Source organism: Harpia harpyja, chromosome 3 (genome assembly GCF_026419915.1).
Source record: "Harpia harpyja isolate bHarHar1 chromosome 3, bHarHar1 primary haplotype, whole genome shotgun sequence".
Taxonomy (NCBI): Eukaryota; Metazoa; Chordata; class Aves; order Accipitriformes; family Accipitridae; genus Harpia; species Harpia harpyja.
In genome coordinates this window covers 39,902,054-39,923,866 of record NC_068942.1, presented here as the reverse complement: position 1 = coordinate 39,923,866, position 21,813 = coordinate 39,902,054, and the positions used below count along the sequence as shown (strand labels likewise).

The window sequence follows — 21,813 nt, the reverse complement described above, 5'->3', positions numbered from 1 at the left end:
TGAGAGGGATAAAGCTTTGTCAATGCTGACAGCTGAGCCAACCTCCCAGCCAGAGGTCTAGCCAGCCTCTAAGCCTGCTTTTGCATTCAAAGAAAGCTGCACCCACTGAGGTGCGGTCATTGTTCTGCATTCCCTTTAACAATATGGTTTCTGATTAAAATTGTCCTGCTTGATCATCCTGTCTGTAGGCTTAGGAATAAAATGCCTCCTCTACTGTCTTGTTTGTGATGTTTTGAGCCTTCATTAGGGAAGACTTCCTAAGTAGTCATCTATTCTCTCCTTACCTCTCTCTGCAGCATCCTGCTATTGAAATTGTCCCCACCAGAGGCTTGTCAAAGTTAGGTATTCTAGTGATTTTGTTTCTTTCCGCTCTCTCTCTTGGAAGCCAGTTTAGCCATATGAGGAGGAGGCAGTGAGACACTGTCACTCGGTAGGAGGCTCAAAAATGCCAATTTTAATTAAAAACCTTGTTTGCAATGACATGCCCTGGATTTATACAGGGAACAGATTTTTCCCACTGTGGAAATGTTGCAGACATTGCATATATGCAAAAAAAACTAGGTGTTGCTTTCTTTTGAATAGAAGCTGCTAACGTTGCTGTAAGTGATGATACGTTTTGAGCTTTGTCTCCAGTTCAGCAACTTTTAAAACACAATCAGTCATAATCATTGTGGACAGCTTAACCCAGAGAGTACTGAGATTCTTATTAGCAACTTACTGTTAAAATACCATGACATGTCTCTAGGAAACATAAATGTGTTTTATATTTTTCCTTTAAGAGAATAACATGCTGATACAGCATTTATACTGACAGCCATTCTTAAAGGGAATATGAACCAAGTAGATGGTTTTAGGAATTTGCTGCTCCATCCCTTCTTGTTGAGCATTCTGTTACAGTTTTCTCATTAAGTTGTAATTTCTCGTTCTGCCATTTCATATACTTTGTGTTGGCAATTACAGTATATAGAGGTAAGTGAAAGGCAGGTTTCTTTTTGCAACTCCTATAAAGCCAGAAGGAAATAAATGTGGAAGATGTTGTCATTACTATATATACACACAGGATATAATCTTGATTTCCGCCTCCGCCCCCGCCCCGTAAGTAATGCCAAGTCAGCATGTAATGACAATGCATTGTTGAAGTAAGAATTCTGGTCACTAGCCTGAGCTGATGATTACGTGAGCCTAGAGACCTTATCCTGGAGTGTAAAACACAGGAGATCATCTTGTCCCATCAATTTATCAGGAATAGTCTTAGATTTTGGACTACAGCTTTGAATTGTGTAAATCAGAAGGGCATTTTTAAATGTGGCTAAGTATTTTTGCAAATGAAGTTTTTGTAATTTAAAGTCTTTGCTTCTGCCTGCAACCCTGCTGGTTTGAATGATGATGAAAAATGTCAGTATTAATATTCCACTTCTGTGACTTGTTGGATGGTTTGGGAGAAGTATGTGCTCTGGATATGCCTGCTTTGCTGGTGTGAGGGAAAAAAAAACCTGTAACAGTTGAGCTGATTTGGTTAAGCAGTGGTACAGTAGGTACTGTGAGTTCTTTTAAGGTCTGAGCTCAGTATGTACTACTTAAATTTACAATGATGTTAAGACTAGCAAAATAGGAGGGATGTTGAGAGCACAACTGGAAATAGAGACTACTTTGGAGAAGAGGTGGAAAAATTGCTCCTGAAAGAGAGCCATCAAGATTGTGCTGAACTTACAGCTGGCTCTGTGTATTAGTGGAGCTGAGTAACAGGAGTCTTCCTTGGAAGCTCCTCTCTACCAACATAGACCAACCAGAATTACTATAAAGATCATGTAGTTGCAGGAGTGATTACAAATACCCCATGAAAGAAATAGATCTCTGAGGTTCTTTTACTATTAAATACCATTCAGTACTATCTTCTTGTTGTTGCTCTTCTGCTGGTTTCTGGTGTCTTCTGATAGGACTTTCCTAGTTAAATCAAATGCTTTGCAATAAATAAATAAACCATGTTGTCATGACTACTGCAGTCTTGTTTCCTGGGATCTGTGAACTGAAGACGATATCTGCGTGCCTTCTGGTAATGAGCACGTGAGGGGTGGAAAGCTCTCCAGAGTCTGTGTCTTTCTAGGACAATCCATTATTTCACCAGATTGCATCATAGTGACTTCATTTTCTAGCTTGCACTGTGTATTTACTCCCCTGCTGAAAGGAGGGGAATTGAAAGCACTGTGCTGTATAAATATTGCAGTAAAATAAAAGGTTACCCTTCAGAGATTGTCATGTTTCTGAAAGGTGTTGCAGTATGGCCTTCTACAAAAAAAGGGACAATTTTACAAGTGTATCATGTACATAACTAAATTGAATAAGTGTACGTGCGTAACAAGTGGTATAGAACAGCAAACGTTGGTTTCGGGTGCAGTGCGGCAGCCTGTCGGTGTTTGAGAAGAGAAAGTTTTGTGATTTAAAAAGGAGATTAACCAGGAAATCCCTGAAAGGTAACCAAGGCAGAGGCTAGTAACCTCCCGTGTGTGTAACCTGAATCCATTTGTTTTACCTGCCGTCAAAGTTAACTTTTTTGTGTGTAAACAAGTCAACAGAGTAAAGGAGTAAAAAGCACAGCTGATACAAGGTCCAGTGAGTGACGTTAGGTATCAGAAAGGGCTTTTTGTTTTAAAACGGAGGTGCCTTATTTTCCACGGCGTTGGTATCCCGTGCCCCGGGGACGTGGAGACCGCGGGATCTGGTGGGCGAGGCCGGGGCTGCGGCGGCGTGCCGAGCGGTTTCCCAGCCGCGGGGCCGCGTCTGCCGGCCGGCGGAGCGCACGTTACCTGCCGGGGCGCGGCCGCGCGGGGGCGCTGCAGGCCCGGCAATGCCGCCCCCGGCCGGTGGCGCTGGGCCCCGCCGGTGGCGCTGGGCCCGGCCGCCCCGCGGTCGCTGGTGTGATGGGCTGCTCCGGCTGCGGGAAGCCCCCCGCTTCCAAACCTCTCCTGCACGCATCCCAGTGACCCGGAGAAAGTATTGAAACCTATTAACTCTCTTCCCCTAAGCTCCTTTGTGATATTACAAGGGAAGCTTTCCACACTTTCTGCCTCCGCAAGGCTGTTTATCCCCTAATGATATTTTACCTCTTGACTTCATGACCCATCTGCCCAATTCACTTTTAAATTTTTTTTATTCCCCCTTCATCTTTCCTTTCTCTTCAATCTTGTTCACATGCTTTTTTTGTTTTTTTCTTCCTTGCTCGGGGAGCAGTAGTAATTAGCATTTGGAGTGCTGCTCAGGCTAGTGTGCTTAACACTTTGCAGAGAAGGCTATGTGTACAGCAGATTTACTGCCACCAAACAGTGAAGGGCAGCGAGCTCTGGAGAAGAGCACGTCTGTTTTAAATGGTATGAAATGCTTTCCTCTTTGCAAGGGGTTCAGCATGGCTGATCTGTGTTGCCACATGTTTTGAGCACTGAGCTACTTTCAGGTAGACTCTATATGATCTACGAATGTTTGCTGTTAAATGGTAGTCTGATTGTAGTGAGAGAACTAGATTTAGTTACTCAAGTACAGCAACACTTTGCTGTGTCTGTTGCTTCTTCATCCACCACTTCAGAGTTCTGTTGCTGATCATTTAATACAGTGCACTGTTAATTGTTATCATCACCTCACTTTTCTGTCCTTTTCCATTAAATTACTCAAAGCGATAGCAATGAATTCTGATGGTGATTAAATCTTCTGTAACGTGATCCATTATGAAATGCCAGCATCTCCTTTGTTGGACTACTTGGATCCTGATCTCTTCTATTTGATGAATCAGTGACCCTGACCTTGTTCCTGCTTCTCCGTGCTGTTGCCAGTAGGCCGAGGGAGGTGATCCTTCCCCTTTATTCAGCACTGGTGAGGCCACGCCTGGAGTACTGTGTCCAGTTCTAGGCTCCACAGTATAAGAGAGACATGGACATCCTGGAAAGAGTCTAGCAAAGAGCCATGAAGATGATTAAAGGACTGGTGCATCTCTCCTATGAGGAAAGGCTGAAAGAGCTGGAACTGTCCAGCCTGGAGAAGATAAGAGTTGGGGGATCTTAATCAATGTGTACAAATACCTGAGGGGAGGGTGTGAAGAAGACGGAGCCGGGGTCTTTTCAGTGGTGCCCAGTGACAGGACAGGAGGCAATGGACAACAAACTGGAACACAGCTGAACATAAGGGAACACTTTTTCACTGTGAGGGTGACTAAGCACTGGAATGGGTTACTCAGAGAGGTTGTGGAGTCTCCCGCCTTGGAGATATTCAAAAGCCATCTGGATGTAGAATTGCAGAATCATAGAATAGTTTGGGTTGGAAGGGACCTTTAAAGGTCATCTAGTCCAAGCCCCCTGCAATGAACAGGGACATCTTCAACTAGATGAGGTTGCTCAGAGCCCTGTTCAACCTGACCTTGAATGTTTCCAGCAATGGGACATCTACCACCTCTCTGGGCAACCTGTTGCAGTGTTTTACCACCCTTATAATAAAAAATTTCTTTCTTATATCTGGTCTGAACATGGTCTTGGGTACTCTGTTCTAAGTGAACCTGCTTGAACAGGGGGGTTGGACCAGATGATGTCCAGAGGTCCCTCCCAACCTCAACCGTTCTGTGATTCTCTACCTCATATGTACTATCTCTGTGTATTTAAAGTCTCTTTCTGAAGTTCCTGCATATATTCCCTGTTTATTACACCAATTCTTATGGGAAAAGTAGCTTTACTCTGTCAAACTGCTAAATATTATACATTTTGGGAATGTATCCTTGGTAGATCCTGGGGTATGGCTGTAGTTTCTTTTGGCCCTACATTGTTAACTAGCACTGAGTATACTAAAGCTTAGTGCAAGGCGGTATGGCCTGGCTGAAAAGCTATGTTGTTGGTTAACAGCAGTAGCCCCTCCTGAGAGTTTACAAACTGGTTCTTTCTTCCATGGTCTTTAAGTATTAAGCATTAAGATTTTATCAGCCAACCTACTATGACCAATTTGGCAATAAGCCTGAGTCTTGTGCCTGAACTGTCTGCTATCTCTTCTGCAGTTTTCAGACCTAGCAGAGATGTTCCTTCTTTGTTGCAGACAGATTGGGCCTTGTGGAGTAAAGCTTTATTAAAAGCAATGGGTCTTAGCAGCTCTGCAGTATATAACAAATCTTGGGAAATTTACTTTCCAAATAACTGTGGTGTTCCTAATTCAAATTGTTTTACACTTGCTGTGGGTAAAGAGCACACATGGATAGTTACTGTAAATCAGATGATTTGCACCAATTTAGAACATAGTATTTTGTGTGAGCCTTATAATCTGTCTCCATGGAGGCATATAGCCTTTTCTGCTGTTTTATATCTTCTGCAAGACAAAAGTATATTGCATGCTTCTGTAGGAAGCTTTAGGACTCCTTATCAACAGTTTGGGAATCTCAGATCCAAAGTATCTGGGAATTTCGTGGGTTACTCATTCAGGATTGGCTTTGCATACAAGTATTTTACCTAGCTGTATTATCTGTACAGATCTAACTAAAAAAAAAAAGTACAGTTGCATTTCAATGGAGGTACTACCATGCATTTGAAATTTCTGAAATTAATTAGACTTTAAACATCATGTTGGGGTATTACAAGAACGCAGTGATTTGTTGAAGCCAGCAGATGCCAGAAAAACATGCCTGGTTAGGCATCTCATCTGAGATGAGACGTTCAGTTCAAGTCCATGATACAGGTGTCTAACTTTGAAAAGGTATATTCCTATAAACAGATCCAGTTTTGATGAATGGGTAGCACTTTTCCAATTAGTTTGCTTAAAGTATTCTTTACAGAGAACAGTTTCCATCAGAGACAAAGTTTTATTGTTGGGCCAAATGTTTGCTGCAGTAATTGCCATACCCAGATTTAAATCCTGCAAACTTGAGCTGCATTGTGTTTAGCATCATTTTGTTGCAATTAATGTTTAATATGTTTGTCTCCAAACTGCCTATATCCAAATAACCACAAAAAAATCACCTTGGAAAATGGTGCAGTTAATAGGAATTCCATTTACCTTTCAGCGTTAAGCTCTGTACTAAAAACCATTGCTTTTTCTGATATAAAGTAACTTTAATAAAGTTGCTGTGGCACTTAGTGTCATCTACTACATACATACATAAGTGTATGTAGTCTACCAGATTAATGTCTTGAAGTTCTGTGAAGCTGGTACTGCAAAACTATGATACCTGCTAAACCCTGTTCTGCTTTCCCAAGTCAAATCACTCTTCAGTGTGCTACCTCGTGAAGTCCAACAGTCACATCCTTCTACAGAGGAGCTCTTTAAATGACCTGCTTTTTTTGTCTAATGGCCACTTGGCAACGTTCTCAGCCTGGACTCACCTCTGCAGTTCTGTGGTCTTATAACTAAAGCAAAAGACTGGAAACTGGGACAGCTATAATCTATTCCTAGCTCTACTGTTGACTAATTCTGTGGCACTAGTCAAGTAGTTTGGCCTTCCTTGAACCATAGTATTCTTTGTCTATGAAACAGAAATAACTGTTCTTATTTATACATGAGGATGGTGAAAAAGCAAATTGTAATTTTTTAGGCTTTTAGAGGTAGAAGATACTTGAAAACTGAAACAGAAAATGTGATCATAATGTATAAATAATACAAAACTTTGCCTGATATATAACTTCTCAGGCTTTTTTTTTTTTTTTTTTTTTTGAGTCCTCAAAAAGGTGATTGGACTTGTCAGATAACTTCAAATAGAAAGGCAGGTTTCTTAAAAAGCAGAGAAAGAAATTAGAAATGAGGCTGTCTGTTCTTTGGAGCTGGGACTTTATGTACCTGGCGTGTCCTCTCATCTGTAAAAACATTTCCTGAGCTACTTCTGTAAATGGCCTGAGGCTGAAGAGCAACGTTTCAGTATCATCTGTCTCTCTTTAAGGCACAGATTCCAGGTTATAGTCAGCTTGTGAGCCCTCTATCGAGTAACGCGGAAAAAGAACTATTTTGAATGGGGCCCTGAACAACAACAAGCCTTTGAGCATATCAGACAGGAAATAGCTCGTGCGGTAGCTCTTGGGCCTGTCCGGACAGGACCAGATGTACAAAATGTGCTCTACACTGCAGCTGGGGAGCATGGTCTCACCTGGAGCCTCTGGCAGAAAACACCAGGAGAAACCCGAGGTCGACCATTAGGGTTTTGGAGCCGGGGGTACCGAGGATCAGAAGCCCACTACACCCCGACTGAAAAAGAGATACTAGCAGCATATGAGGGGGTTCGAGCCGCTTCAGAAGTTGTTGGTACAGAAGCATATCTTCTCTTGGCACCACGATTGCCCGTGCTACACTGGATGTTCAAAGGAAACATCCCCTCTACACATCATGCAACCAGTGCTACATGGAGTAGGTGGATAGCATTGATCACGCAACGGGCTCGACTGGGGAAATCTAACCGCCCAGGAATTCTGGAAGAGATCATGGACTGGCCAGAAGGCAGAGATTTTGGAGCATCGCCTGAGGAGGTGGCTCGTGCCCAAGAGGCACCACCATATAATGAGTTATCAGAAGATGAAAGGTGTTATGCTTTGTTTACTGATGGATCCTGTCGTGTGGTAGGGAACCATCGGAAGTGGAAAGCTGCTGTGTGGAGTCCCACACGACAAGTCGTTGAGGCCACTGAAGGAGAAGGTGAGTCAAGTCAGTTTGCAGAAGTGAAAGCCATCCAACTAGCCCTAGACATTGCTGAACGAGAAAAGTGGCCAGTACTCTACCTCTATACTGACTCCTGGATGGTAGCTAATGCCCTGTGGGGGTGGCTACAGCAGTGGAAGAAGACCAATTGGCAACGCAGGGGTAAACCCATCTGGGCAGCAGCATTGTGGCAGGACATTGCTGCCCGTGTAGAACACATGACTTTAAAGGTACGTCATGTAGACGCTCACATGCCCAAAAGCCATGCCACTGAAGAACATCGAAATAATGAACAGGTAGACAAGGCTGCCAAAATAGAAGTAGCTCAGGTGGACCTGGACTGGGAGCGTAAGGGTGAGCTATTTGTAGCTCGCTGGGCCCATGAGACATCGGGACATCTAGGGAGAGATGCAACATATAGGTGGGCTCGTGATCGAGGGGTGGACCTGACCATGGAGGCCATCACACAGGTCACTCATGAATGTGAAACATGTGCTGCAATCAAACGAGCCACCAGAGTAAAGTCTCCCTGGAACAGAGGGCGGTGGCTGGGCTTTCGATATGGCGAGGCCTGGCAAATTGACTACATTGGACCACTGCCACGAACACGCCAAGGCAAGCGCTACATACTCACGATGGTGGAAGCAACTACTGGTTGGCTAGAAACATATCCTGTAAACCATGCCACTGCCCGAAACACCATCTTAGGCCTCGAAAGGCAAATTTTATGGCGACATGGTACCCCGGAAAGAATTGAATCAGACAATGGGACTCATTTCCGAAATAACCTCATAAGCTCCTGGGCAAAGAAACACGGCATCGAGTGGGTGTACCACATACCCTATCACCCACAAGCATCTGGAAAAATTGAGAGATATAATGGACTGTTGAAGACTATGTTGAGAGCGCTAGGCAATGGGACATGGAAGCATTGGGATACAAATTTAGCAGAAGCCACTTGGCTAGTTAACACCAGAGGGTCTGCTAACCGTCCTGGTCCTGCCCAAACAAAACCCCTACATACTGTGGGAGGAGATAAGGTCCCCGTAGTGCACATGGGGAAGTGGCTGGGGAAGGCAGTGTGGATTTCTCCTCCCATGGGAAAAGGCAAACCCATTCGTGGGATTGTCTTTGCTCAGGGACCTGGGTGTACTTGGTGGGTAATGCGGAAGGATGGGGAGACCCAGTGTGTGCCTCAAGGACATTTAACCTTGAGGGAAAAATAATCTGTGATGTGAGTTGTATGTTGTAGGAAGTAATGTAGCAGGAATGACCTGAACTGCAGAGGAGTGAACTTCGTAAGGAACCAGACAAGTGCATCGGTGACCCAAACCAAGCCGGTGTTGGTGCCCAACGATCGAACATACTGCTTCTCCTGTCCTGACCACTCATCTTGATGGATGGGGCCCAAGTCATAACCTGTGTGTGAACATCTGGAGGAGTGGAAGAAGCCCATGGAATATCTATCTGTTAAAGGACAGGGGATAGTAATTAATAAGAATGTATAAATCTGTATGTTGGGTATAAAAGTGGTTTAAGTATGTAGTTTCAGTTGTAAGTGTTGGTAAGAAGGGATTTCAGTAATGAGAATTAAATACAATGGCATGGTTAGAAGATATCTGTATTAAATTATGTGGGACCTGAGCATGATGCAAATGGTATGGAATAAGGGGTGGAGATTGTATTGGGTCTGGCTGAGATGGAGTTAATACTCCCCATAGCAGCCCTCATAGCACTGTGCTCTGCATCAGTAGCTAGAAAGGTGTTGATAACACACCAGTGTTTTGGCTACTGCTGAGCAGTGCTGGCACAGCATCAAGGCTGTCTCTCCAACATTTTTGCCCCCCCCTCAACGGCAGGCTGGGGCAGGGCGAGATCTCGGGAGGGGACATAACCAGGACAGCTGACCTAAACTAACCAAACAGATATTCCATACCATATGACGTCAGCTCAGATATAAAAGCTAAGTAAAGGGAGACGGAAGGGGGGCATTTTTTGTCTTCAGGAGCAACCACTACGCGTACTGAAGCCCTGCTTCCCAGGAAGTGGCTAGACATTGCCTGCTGATGGGAAGTAGAGAATAATATCATTTGTTTTTCTTTGCTTTCGCGCGCGACCTTGGCTTTCAGTTTATTAAACTGTCCTTATCTTGACCCACGAGCCTTTGGTTATATTTTCTTCCCCCTGTCCAGTTAAGAAGGGGGAGTGATAGAGCGGCTTTGGTGGGCACCTGGCATCCAGCCAGGGTCAACCCACTACACCATGCAGCCGTACTCTTCTGTTGGTCAAAACAGTTCTTGTTTCTGCAAAAGAAATGACCTGGAGTGTCAGCTCAGTCTTGTGCACAAAGTCTACCTTAGTATTTCTGGTAGAGCTGTAAAACATTTTCACATCTATCCAAGTTCCAATGTTGTGTTTCTGTTTAATTTATTATCATCATTGTTTTAGTAAAAGCAGAGATTCTTCTTTATTTAAATTCTCCAGTGGCTATATTGGCTTCCTTATGCTTTATTTAATTTTGTTCTCTGGGGGAAATTAGCAATCTGAAATGGGAATAACAGTCAGCCAGTGTCTGTGTGTACCCTTTTTTTCCTCTTTCACCCCCCCCCCAGCCCTTCTGTATTACTGCTGCCAGCAGCTATGTTACATGGTCTCCTAGAAACAGCATGAAAGCTATTTAAATTGTTTTTATTCCTCTTCTCCCTCTGCCCTATTCTTTCCTCTTCACTATTTTCATATGATATAACGAGATGTAACTTTGACAGCTCAGCATCCCTTTTCTCTAGCTTACTCCATGCCCTGCAAATCATTCTGTCACTAAGTGTTGTATGTGTGCACAGCATATGCTGTTAATGGCAGTATAAATAGCCTCCAAGTGCCTGGCGGATTCCAGAAGAAACGTTCTTGTAACTTAAGTGTGGGAAACCTCTTATCAGTGGATCTTGTTAACGCAGTAACGTGTTGTGAAGTGAGTCAATAACCATCTGATTTTCCCTGAGGGTGTTTGCACATAGGATGGGGCAACAATAGTTTTACCGTTTGTCTTGGCACAGTAACTGTAAGTAATGTGCATCATCCAAATGTAAAGACATTTCAGGGTGAAGGGCCAGTGGGAAGCCTCTGACAGAAAACACATCTTTATCAATTACTAGCGAATGTATTTTATTCTGGCAATAGGGTTTTGAACTGCAGGAGTGACAGAATTCTGTTTTGTGAGTGAAAGCAGCATATCTTATTACCTGGCTGAAGTAGCAGATGTTTGTCACCGTTTTTATATTAATTAGAGACATATGAAATTATGAGTGTAAAAGAATGTATATTCTTTTACAATGTATTTTTCATTTTGAGGGGCAAATACATTAACATAGAGATGCAGCCAATTGTTTTTAAATAAGTCTTTTGGACTTGTTGATCAGTCCTGTTCAAAAGCTGAAAAAGAAAGCTGTGCTTATTTGTTCCTAATGGACTAAAAAAAGAGGCAAGTAAGTCTCACTTAGAGCTACAGTCTGAAGTACTAAATAAGAATGAGCAATGCAGTAAATGCAGGTCAGGAGTGAAATTGAATCGGTATATCAGTGTGTTAACAATGATGATATCTTGAACTCCTAAACTATCAGAGTATTATAGCAGGCAATTAAATCATAAGGTCGGTACATGAGGCTGTTAATTCTGGCTCAGAACTGAGTGAAATGCCCAGTTAACGTTTCATAAACATCTGTAGTCTCAACCTTGTGCCTGTCTTGATTTCAGCTGTTTGTGAACAATTTGAGCTGCTACTTTGATTACCAGTATGATTGCACGATTGCACCAGTCTGGCCCCTCCTGGACTGATTATTTTGGATCACAAAAACGATCTCATTCTGAAGAGTAGGTTTCTTTTCAAAGCTGTTTATGAACTTAAGGATGAGCTGTAAAAGTGAGGGGGTTTGTGTCAATTTTCTTGCCCTCTGGGATAGTATTCTAGAAAAAGAAAATCTCCATCTACTTTGAAATTGGGTAGAATTCTAGAGTAATTTTTACAGAGAACAGTCTTGCACTAGGATGTGTTTGTGGAATTCTGTGTCTTATTTATTTCCTGATCACAGTGAAGACAAATGCATGTTCCTTATTAATGTGGAGGATTCTCAAGTCATTCTAATAAACTTCTTTGGCGTATTATGGGAGATCTGTCCTCTTTCAATCTAGCTGACACTTGCCTGGTCAGAAAGAGTTTAGCTAAGGCTAAATTTTATGTTTATTCCTGTCTTCTTTGTTATGCCCTCTCTGTACAACTAACATACTACCGTTTTCAGTTTTTGCCAAAAGTATGTAATATTCAGCAGGATATACCTCCTGCAAAAATTTTAGATGGCTTTATATTTTTGGGTCTTGTATTATGAAAAATTAATGTCTTTTTTCACATCATACCCAAAAGGAAATAACATAAATATTCTTCATATAAAATACTAAATCCAGTTTGCAAGTAATGCTAAAAATTTGGCCATGACATTTCTGTGAATTGTGAGAGGGTCTTAGGATCTGGGATTGTTAAAAGAATGTATTGGAATCTTCTTACAATAGAAAGAACAGATTTATAGTCTTGAACTATAACAAATTTTATTTTCTAGCACCTGAGACCTGATCTTTGGAATAAGTGAGAGGTGTTGAAGTGGTAGGCAGGAGATGAACAGTTTACAATGTAGCTGTGTGAGCCATTCACCAAAATACCTGTTCATTCATTTAAGACTCTAAAAAAGAAACTGGTAATATTGTTGACTTCTGCTGTTTTTACCTTTCTGGAACTTAAATTTTATTGTAAAGATATAATAAAAATAATCAAGGTTCTGCCCTATGCAGAAGTTCAAAGTCCAAGATTGTTGTTTGGTTCCTGCCCCCCTTCCCCCCTGCCACTGACTTCTCCAGAGATTTGTGTGTGGTGGTGGTGGTGGTGGAGTGTTCTGGATTTGATTTTTTTATTAGTTTGTTCTCCCCTAGAAGGTTCCTATATCTCTTGAATACAAAATTGGAATAATTCTAGCTAATTACATGAAGTCATCCTCTTTGGTTAAGCCAGCCATTTGTATGTATTCGGTACTAGAAAGTGTGGTTGTATAAAGTGCCCTGTACCTCTCACTCACCCCTCCAAAAGCCAAAGAACAAACCCCCAAGATGTAATACAATGTTGTTATAATATGTTAAAGTTAGGGCTCGCTCTGGGAAATGCAAATTGAGGCTGCAACTTTGGTTTAGTGTTTTTATAGCTTGACAATGTTATTGTTACTGTTATTGCAGTATTTTGTTCCTAGCATCTTGAGGGCTGTTTTTTGCTCAAAATATTTGACTTATTTAATCAGGGAAGTGTGTAAGTTCTTCCAGTCTATGGATCTTGTACCTTTGTGTTGAAAAAGGAGAAAACAAATTTACTAAGTCTGAATATTGCCTAAAAATCTCCTTTACATTATGTAAAGAAATCTGTTTCCTGTGAGGTCTGCAGATGTTTAAAAGGTTGTGATTAGCCGAACCCAACTGTAATTGAAGTACAGTTTGGTCATTGGTTTAAGCTTAACGTGTGCCCACACAGGTACTGAAGGAGATGTTCCTACATTCAGTCCTGGTTGCACATTACCAGTTTTGGCCCACTGCACAGCCGTGTGTGTTTGGTTCCGGGCACAAAAGCTGCAGGGCATCCAAAGAGAAACAGTGCCTCTTTCTGGAGAAACTGTGGACATAACTGGAATGAGTTAACATTCACATCATTCTCATGGACCGCGGATGGAAGGATGGGTTGTCCAGCCGAGTAGAGCCTGTGGCATGCATGTGAGCTTGTATGGAACTGAAGGACAGGCTTTGGGTCCAGTGTGTGCTGTGGGGCTCTCCCGGCTTCTTCGTTGTTTTAGCGAGGAAGAGAGGTACAGCTGCAGGCATCATTAAAAACCTCTTTTGTGATAGCATGTAGGAGGTCATCTTTTGATGTTCCTGTTTCTAGCAACTTCAGTGTAGCACAGTCATTAAGATAGTGAGGAAAGCAGAGGGATCTTGTCTCTCAAACTTAATCCTCCTGGCTCCAATCCAAGAATCATTAATATGACATGAGATGTTTTGTTGGTATTTGATTAACTGGGAGGCTTGTTCTTGTTTTGTGTGACACATTGTAAGTTAACCACCCAGCATGCTGACATGTGCGATTAAAAACAAACACTTAAAACTGAATGGAGAAACCGACTGCAAGTGCCCTGCAGGGAGGAGCGGGCCCAGAGGGACTCGGCCGGGAGAGGCCTTACCGACTTTTGCACGGATCTGGCGCCGGCTGCGTTTGAGCTCAGGACTGTATTCACAACTATTTATTTTTAAACGTTTTCTTCAGCTGTCTTGTGCAGTTAAAACACTCCTGACAAAATCTGGGAATAGCAAATGACAAATTAGAATTGCGTTGCTCAAGCAGACTGCCCCGCGGCGATCGCTGCGGTGCGAGCTGCTGCTCTTCAGCTGTTACCGGCACCTCTGGGCAGCGCGGTGTGCCTGCCGCCTGGAATGACGATGCTCTCCAGCCATGGGGATTTTCCATACCCCTGCTTGCTGGGAGCTGTGGCGGCTGTGGTGATGGTGGTGCTGGGAGCTGTGGTGGCTGTGGTGGTGGTGGGAGCTGTGGTGGTGCTGGAATCTGTGGCGGCTGTGGTGATGGTGGTGCTGGGAGCTGTGGTGGTGGTGGTGGTGTGGGCAGCCCGGCAGAGGGCTGCCGAGGGCTAGCCCAGGCCGACGTCCGTCTGCCGAGCTCGGGCTTAATCCTGTGATGACAGAGACCATAAGAGTAATAGGGCGGCCTTTTTTATTATATCACAAGCTTACATCTGCTCTTTCCGCCAGTGTAAATTCCAGGACTCGAGAATGTGTCTGGGCTTTCTTATTTTATAATTAACTGATTAGTTTCACAATTAAAAGTTGAAGAGTTAGCAAAGCCGTTTTTCCCTCTAGTTCCCTTCTCGTTCTCCTCTTTATTGTAAGGTTTTTAACCTTCCCTTTCTCGTTGGGGTCCCTGGTGTGGAAACCATTCCACATTTCCTAGTCAGCAGCAGGGTGTCTTTGAAGGAAGTGTTACCCAGGCAGGGAACTAGGTTTATGGGTACTAAATATCCAAAGGAGAGAAAACTGTAGCATGCACAATAGCCGCTGAAGTCTTGGTAACCCTTAGCTTTATTTTTAGACCTGAAGTGTGCTTCACAGCATAACAAGAAACTTTCTGCTGATTCAGCGGGCACTTTCAACTCCACTTAAAGCAAAATGCGCCCTCTGACCTGTTTCATGACAGATGTGCAATCCCTGTAAAAACACACAAATCCTCCTGTCTGGAACTGGTGATCTACATCAGGTGGTGTAGCCCAGAATTGGGTGGCCTCGGAGGGAGGGCCCCTGTTAGCTCCTCCTGGAAGGGAGAGCCATGGGGAGAGGTGCGGGAAGGTGGGCGCTCCTCAGCCCGCTGGTGTGGCAAGCTGTGGTTGCTCCAGGGCACAGCTCCTGTGGCTGTGGCGGGGCTGTTCTGGTTTTGTCAGCTCTGCAGGTGAATGCTTCTCTCCCAGTTTGGCTGCTGATTTATTCCTGAAGCAGAGTAGTTCCTTGATTGATTAGTGACTGTGAGAATCTGTTAGAACGTATTTTGGGGAAGGGGTAAGCAGGCCTTGTGTAAAGCTATCTTGTTCTTCTTGAACACCAGTGTCTGCTTTCTTTTCCTTTGAGGCGGGGCGGGGGTGGGGGGCTGGAAATCTTTAAATGTACCTGCTAATTCCCAAGTTGAGATTTTAGTCCTTTTGTTTGGAATGATTTTTTTTCCAGAGGAACAAATTTTATGTTTGTAGATCATGGGCTGTGACTAGAGTAGAGGTGAAAGAGCAGCAGCAGCAACTGGACTGCTGGGAGGGGACACACACATTTTCCTGCTGCTGTCATGAATTACAGCCAGAAAGAAAAATCTGTAAAGACACTTAAAGTACGGAACAAATAAGGGTGTTTCCAAATAGTTGGAGTCTTCATGACACATCAGCAGTTCTTTTAAATGACCTGTGAATTTATAGTAGCTCCTGGCTAAAAAGTGTTTTCAGAGTAAAAGAACAGAGTGTTTTTTCACCTGACTTCTCTTCTTCCTGCAGCACACAAAAATTCAGGACTTCAGGTGGAGATAAGGACGGTCCTGCGAGGACAGCTTGGAAAAAAATATTATGACAGCCACTCAGAAGGACCTAGTGGGAGTCCATTAGTAGTCATAGGTTTGATTTGAGATCATGAGAAAGCTTTTAGTTCAGAGAAGCAAACCATCCCCTGCCCTCAGTTTGTCCTGAACAAGCTCTTGTTCTCAGATGGTCACTTGAGCTAAATTACATCTCTCTGCCACACTGGAAGACAGATCTGTGAGTAATGAGTTTACAGGAGAACAATCTTTAACCCTACCTGGAGTGCCTAGGATGTATTTGGGCTGTTACAACTGATAAATAGGGGAAGGATAGTCTTTGAATTGCACAACTTTTAACGGCAGATTTAGCTCCCATTTCCAAAAATTGTGGGCAGATTTTTCCTTTTAGATGTCCAGCCCTTCAGATGTAGGAATCAATCTCTTGTTGGACAACTAGGAGTTTAACAGTCTTTAAAGGGAGTGTTTGAGGGGTGAGCCTCACCCCATGTATTTTTCCATTTCCAGTGCGAAGTTTGGAATGGACGCTATTCGAACTTAAAGCTGTCTTCATTGTAACATGGCAAGATACCCTACTTTGCTAGAGAAACAATGTGATGTTAAAAAGTAAAGTGGTAAATACGTGCAAAGCTGAGTGACTTTAGGAAAAGGAGGGAGGAAATACAGGAAGGGAAGAAAGAGGTAGGTAAACTGACTCTGGTCAAGATTTTGACAAGAATGTAATAACCTTAAAAGAGGTTTGTCCCTAGCAGACACTGAAGACATCCTGACCTTTTTTAACTCTGATTTATTCATCATGGGAATGGATTTTGTACCTCATCCATTCTGTGACTGATGGGCAGGAGTAATTTCTCTCTCAATACAGATGAGTACACTGTGGTAGACTCCATTTGCCACACTGACAGGAGCAGAGTGCCATCAGCCACAGAGTTAGCTGAAGAAATATTTTTACTTTTCAGTCTTGCACTCTGACATGTGCATGATGCATGTGTAACAGTAGGATGGGGGGAAGGTTACTGAATCGTATGAACCTTGAGTCATGAATTTCCTGTACCATCTGAAATCTTCTCAAATCACAAGGAAAAGGAGTAACTGTGGCTTTGCTTAAAAGAATTTGAAGAGGGTGGAAAAAAAAAAAAGCAGTGAAGAACATTCTCCCCCCGATCCCACTTGTGCTCTTTTCCCATAACACAATTTTATGAATCTTTGGCTTGCAAATACGTTCCTTCTCTCTGTAGCTTCTTTAACTGTCATGATCCTTATATGCTGAATTTGTTTTGTACGACTCTCTTGTCGCATGTGTGTCCTTGGAAGTAGTAATGGCCAGTCCTTTAGAAGGGTGGTTATGTTCAGCTTTTGTTTCAAAATATTGCAGACAGATCAGTTTTCGCAACTACTTTTTTCCTCATGGATGGCTTTGGGGCGAGAGTGGGAAAGACAGGAAAGGAAGAATGAGATAGTTGAACTGATGCTAAAGAATATAACATTAACATTGTCAGCTTATTGTATTTCAAAATATGCAAATGCAATGAAATCTTATGTCAGTGAACATCAGAGATTTAAAAAAAAAAAACAAACAACCCAAAACTTAGAATTTTGATGGTACTTAAGAGGAGAAGAGCATCTCTAGTAAAAAATTGTAATGAGAGGGTTTATAAACCCTGGGTTTTTTTCAAGCATAAATGAGCTATTCACTGGCTCTGGTCACTAAATAGTCACCATATTAGCAGACTATTCCAGGGTCATCCATTATGAGTTGAAGCATATAGGCAGGTTTCATGTCAGGACAGATGGTGATAGTGCTTCTGTTCTGCAGTTCTTTGCTACTGACCAAAAATGTATTCAGGAAGTAACCAAATTACACGTCAGATATCATAGTGGTGGCAGAGCATCCATAAATAAAGGAGGAGAGAGAGCCGAGAAAGACAAGCGTGGGGATACTGGCCTCAGTAGAGCAACGTAATTTTCAGTTCTAACTTTATCAGCTTACATACTGAACTGCAGTTCCAGCACACAAATGCCTTGAAAACTGTCACGCAAACCATTTCTTCCCATGCAATCTTGCTGTTCAAGTGTTTCTGCTAGTAGGTGAAGCCCACGTAAAGGTGGGTAGCTGCTCTTAGGTGCTATAGGGTTCTTTAGAGGATCCTTCCGAAATTCAATGTAATCAATTCCCAGTGAAGGGAAAGAATCTCTAAAACATGGTTTCTTCTGCTGGATTAACATTCTTGTGGGCTTTCCAGAGAACTAGTTGATAGCTGAGGTAGACTCTGCATCTTTGTGGTGTTTTTCCCCAGCTTTATTTAGTAAAAGCTTGAAGTCCAGTACTATGTCTTTCTCTAGATCTTGGTCTGCTGGAGATTTTAACTGATATTAGCTATTGGTACACTGCAGACCAAAGCAAACATGAAATGGTATAGTCTGTGATGCCTATTTGCTTTATGAGATTCAGGAGCCCAGCTGGGATGTCATTCAAACAGAGGTAATACTGTGGGGCAGAAAGCTTCAGGAGTTGAGGGGTTTTTGTTTGAGGCTTGTGTAGCTGGGCAGCGAGTTACTGCTCCAGTGATACGTTTGGAGTTCTGTTGCTGGCTCATTTGGGATTTGCTTGGTATCTCAGCTTTTTCATTCAGGAGTCTTTAAAACGGGCAGATACAAACTTGTAACAGAAAACCTGTGGTATCTGCCAAAGTTTGCCGGCTTTTTCTGGAAGGTTGACAAAGTAGAAGCATGTCGATGGTGGTTTAAGAAGCTGAAATGAATAAATAATACGTTGATATCTTTTTCCTTTCCTTTTTTCCAAGGTGGCAAATGGTGACATCATAGTGTAACTCTTCACAGGACTCTGGCAAGGTTGATTGCAGAGGGGACCGCAATGATCATAACTTAATATGAGTCAGTGTGGGCAAACTGATCAAGTCCTCAGCTCAAAACAAAATCTGTGTGTTGCCTTTCTCATGTCTAGGGATTTTTTCTCTAATGACACATTTTAAATGTAACTGGTAATCTCTTTGAAAAAGGCCCATCTTATTGCTGTATTTATCTCACCAAATCAAAACTGGTTTTTATGTTAATTTCACAGTACCCTCTAAGTCTCAAATGTGTCTTCTGAGACTGGCTGCTCCCTGTCAACGGCTGCTTTGCTGTTCTTAAAAATAGAAAACTTTTGGCATACCACGAAATGAATATAGGAATGACATCAAATGTAGTGGACTTCATATCAAAATCAATGGAGGTCCTGTGTGATTTTTTTTTTTGTAATTTGTATTTAATTATAAGAGAGCTTCCCTTTTATTTGTATAAACATACCATTACAGAGTATGAAAATTCTACTACTGAATTTTGCACTTGCCTATTCCGTGATAAACAATGTCTTGGTATTTGACAGCTGCATGATAAAATCCTTGATATTTGCAGGCAAAGAACAAGGGTGCCTGGCAGGGTAGGATGGTTTAATTTCTTCTCACCACTTGCTGCTACTGGAATTCTGACTGTTTTTCTTCCCCCTTTATCTTCAGTGATTCTTTACTTCTTTCACTTTCAGAAGGTAATCTACCACTGCCTCTTTGCTTTCATGACTGTTTGCTGCTGACCTTTTTACAAGCCATGTAAACAGTACGCTAGGTTGTAGGGTTTGTACACTTTTTAACACATAAGGAAGCTGTAGAGCTGGTAAACATTCCAATATCAGTGAAGCTTTTTTAATTGTGTAAAACCCAGAAAAAATGGCTCTAAAGGGACAAAAGGGATAGCTATTACAGAAACGTCCTTTCCTGAAGGTCTGTTGTCTTTTTAATAGAGTTTCCCTATAATACCAGTTCTACTTCTCATTTCCCTTTTTCATCATAAAGTGATGGCTGATGTTCTTCTAGTGCGTGAAGCATAACTGTGGCACACTGAATCATCTCCACCAGCTTTAGTCTGCATAGCAGAACTGTAGATCCGGTTTGCGTTGATTGCTCTCCCCCATCCCTTAATTCTCCTTAATTCTGTCTATACAGATCTCATGATAAAGCTAAGATGTACTGTGAGACACTGAAGTAGTGCTTTCTTTTTTTTTTTTTTTAATGTTTAATACATTTGGGTATTTAATTTCAAGCCTGACATTAAATTAATAAGTTCAATAATTCTTAAAAAAATGTCCTTAATTAAACAGTTTCACACTGCTATTCAAATGCAGCTTTCCAGTGCATCTCTGAAAGGTAGCAATGCTGCTGCTTAGCTTGTGCGTTAAAACCATAATGGCCTGTGTGACAGTGTCCAACATGCTGTGATGTTCCCAAAGCTTAAGATTCACTTCAGCTTGGAGGGTGAAAATCTATTTGTAATCAAATGAGTGATTCTCATATTAACAAGATGCCAAGTGCTGTAGTATTTCCAGCTGGTGGTGGATAAGTGCATTGTTAATGGAATGCTGACACCTCTTCTATGCTTTTCCTTCTCAGAGGGCTTAAATAATCTTTTGAAATCACCTTGGGAATTTTAATCCTTACTAAGCACAGCATTTTTTCTTTGGTTTGCCTCTTTCTGCTAATCCTACAGTATTTCTTTGGCATTGCTGCATCAGAGATCATGGCATCTAGATGCCTGAAAGTAATAACCTGGTGTTGTTTCTCATTAAAAGAGAAAAGAAAATCCTGTTTGTGGGGTTCTAACAAAAAAACCCTGAGCACTGGCATGGCACCACCTAAGTGTACATGGGGGATCCAGCTCCCAAAGTCAACTAAAAAGAATTTTTTTTTTTTTCTCTTAAAGTGAATGTGCTTAATCTGCTGTCTTGTGTAGCCTAAATGTTTTGTGGGTCACTTCTGTCACATTGGTTAAAGATTTAGCCTTGTAAGAACTGCTTGTCTATGTAGTATTAGTTTGCAACCTACCTACCACATTTAGAGAAATGCAAAATACATTTTATTGTGTAACGCCTGTATGTTTTATAGGATTGCTGAAGAGCAACCTCAGTGAAATGAAGGCTTCCTTCTTGCAGCTGATCAGTCAGAATTTTTAACTGGGATATAATGGGCTGGGTCACAGCTGCAGTTTTTGAGGGGGGGAGTGTTGGGGGGGGGGGGGTGTTTGTGTCCCTGGACAGACAGCTTAATTTCACATTCTGCCGTTCATTCTTCCAGTACCAAGCTACCTCTCTGGGTCTGAATGACCACCTCCTTACGGTACTGGGCCTGACATTCTTGAACTGGCATATGCTAAAAAAAGAATCATCTAGTTTAATTTTTAACTTGTCAAAGAAATAATTTGTTGTTTTTAAATGTCTCATTGGTTCCCATCAAACTGTTAGGATTAAAAGAGGAGCATGTTTGGGTAGATTATGATTTAAAAGATTGTATTTCTGACGTGGGCAGATTCTAACATGGGCAGCCTGCCCAGTCCTAGAGATAGAAGTGTGATAGTTTATCATTCAAAAACCAACCAAAACCCCTATAATTTTCTCTGTTATTTAGTAGCCAGTATGCAGTGCAAGTATGTCATAAATTTTGTATCTTACCTTGTATTATAAAATTTTCTCATAAGCAAAACTAGTGTAAGAATGCATTAGTGAATAATGAACTCAAAAGGGTAGGTCTAGGTAAGGAAATGTGGACTTTTTGTCTAATACATCTGGGCATGCTGACTGCAGCAGGTTTTAACTTCCATTTGCAAACTTCTGTTGCACTTGCAACCTAATGAGACCGTTTCGATACAATCCTTTCATTTTACCATAAATCGTGAGGGGGGGAAGGTGACTGGAAAAATTTTCCTGGGCATATGGTCTCTAGTGCTGTACCCATCCAGCTTTTCTGATCCTCTTCAAGAACTCTTGGTATTTCTTCTTGGGTTTGGAAGATGATGTGGATTCTAATTCTTCGGTGGTAATAAGCAGGTTTAGTCTCAAACTAGTCTCATTTCTCCTATGTCTATGAAAGATGTGAAATTGTCCTGAGAGGATTTTACATCCAGTGTTGGAAAGAGGAATTTCTACTTGAGCAATGTTATTTTTCTGGTGGAATCCAAGAGATGTG

The 21,813-nt window shown here is 42.2% G+C and overlaps 1 protein-coding gene across 4 annotated transcripts in view; it reads left to right on the top strand.

The window, feature by feature from the left end:
- The window catches only part of LOC128139548 (transmembrane protein 263-like), a 249,534-nt gene that overhangs the window by 53,477 nt on the left and 174,244 nt on the right, over positions 1 to 21,813 (top strand). The window lies entirely within an intron of this gene.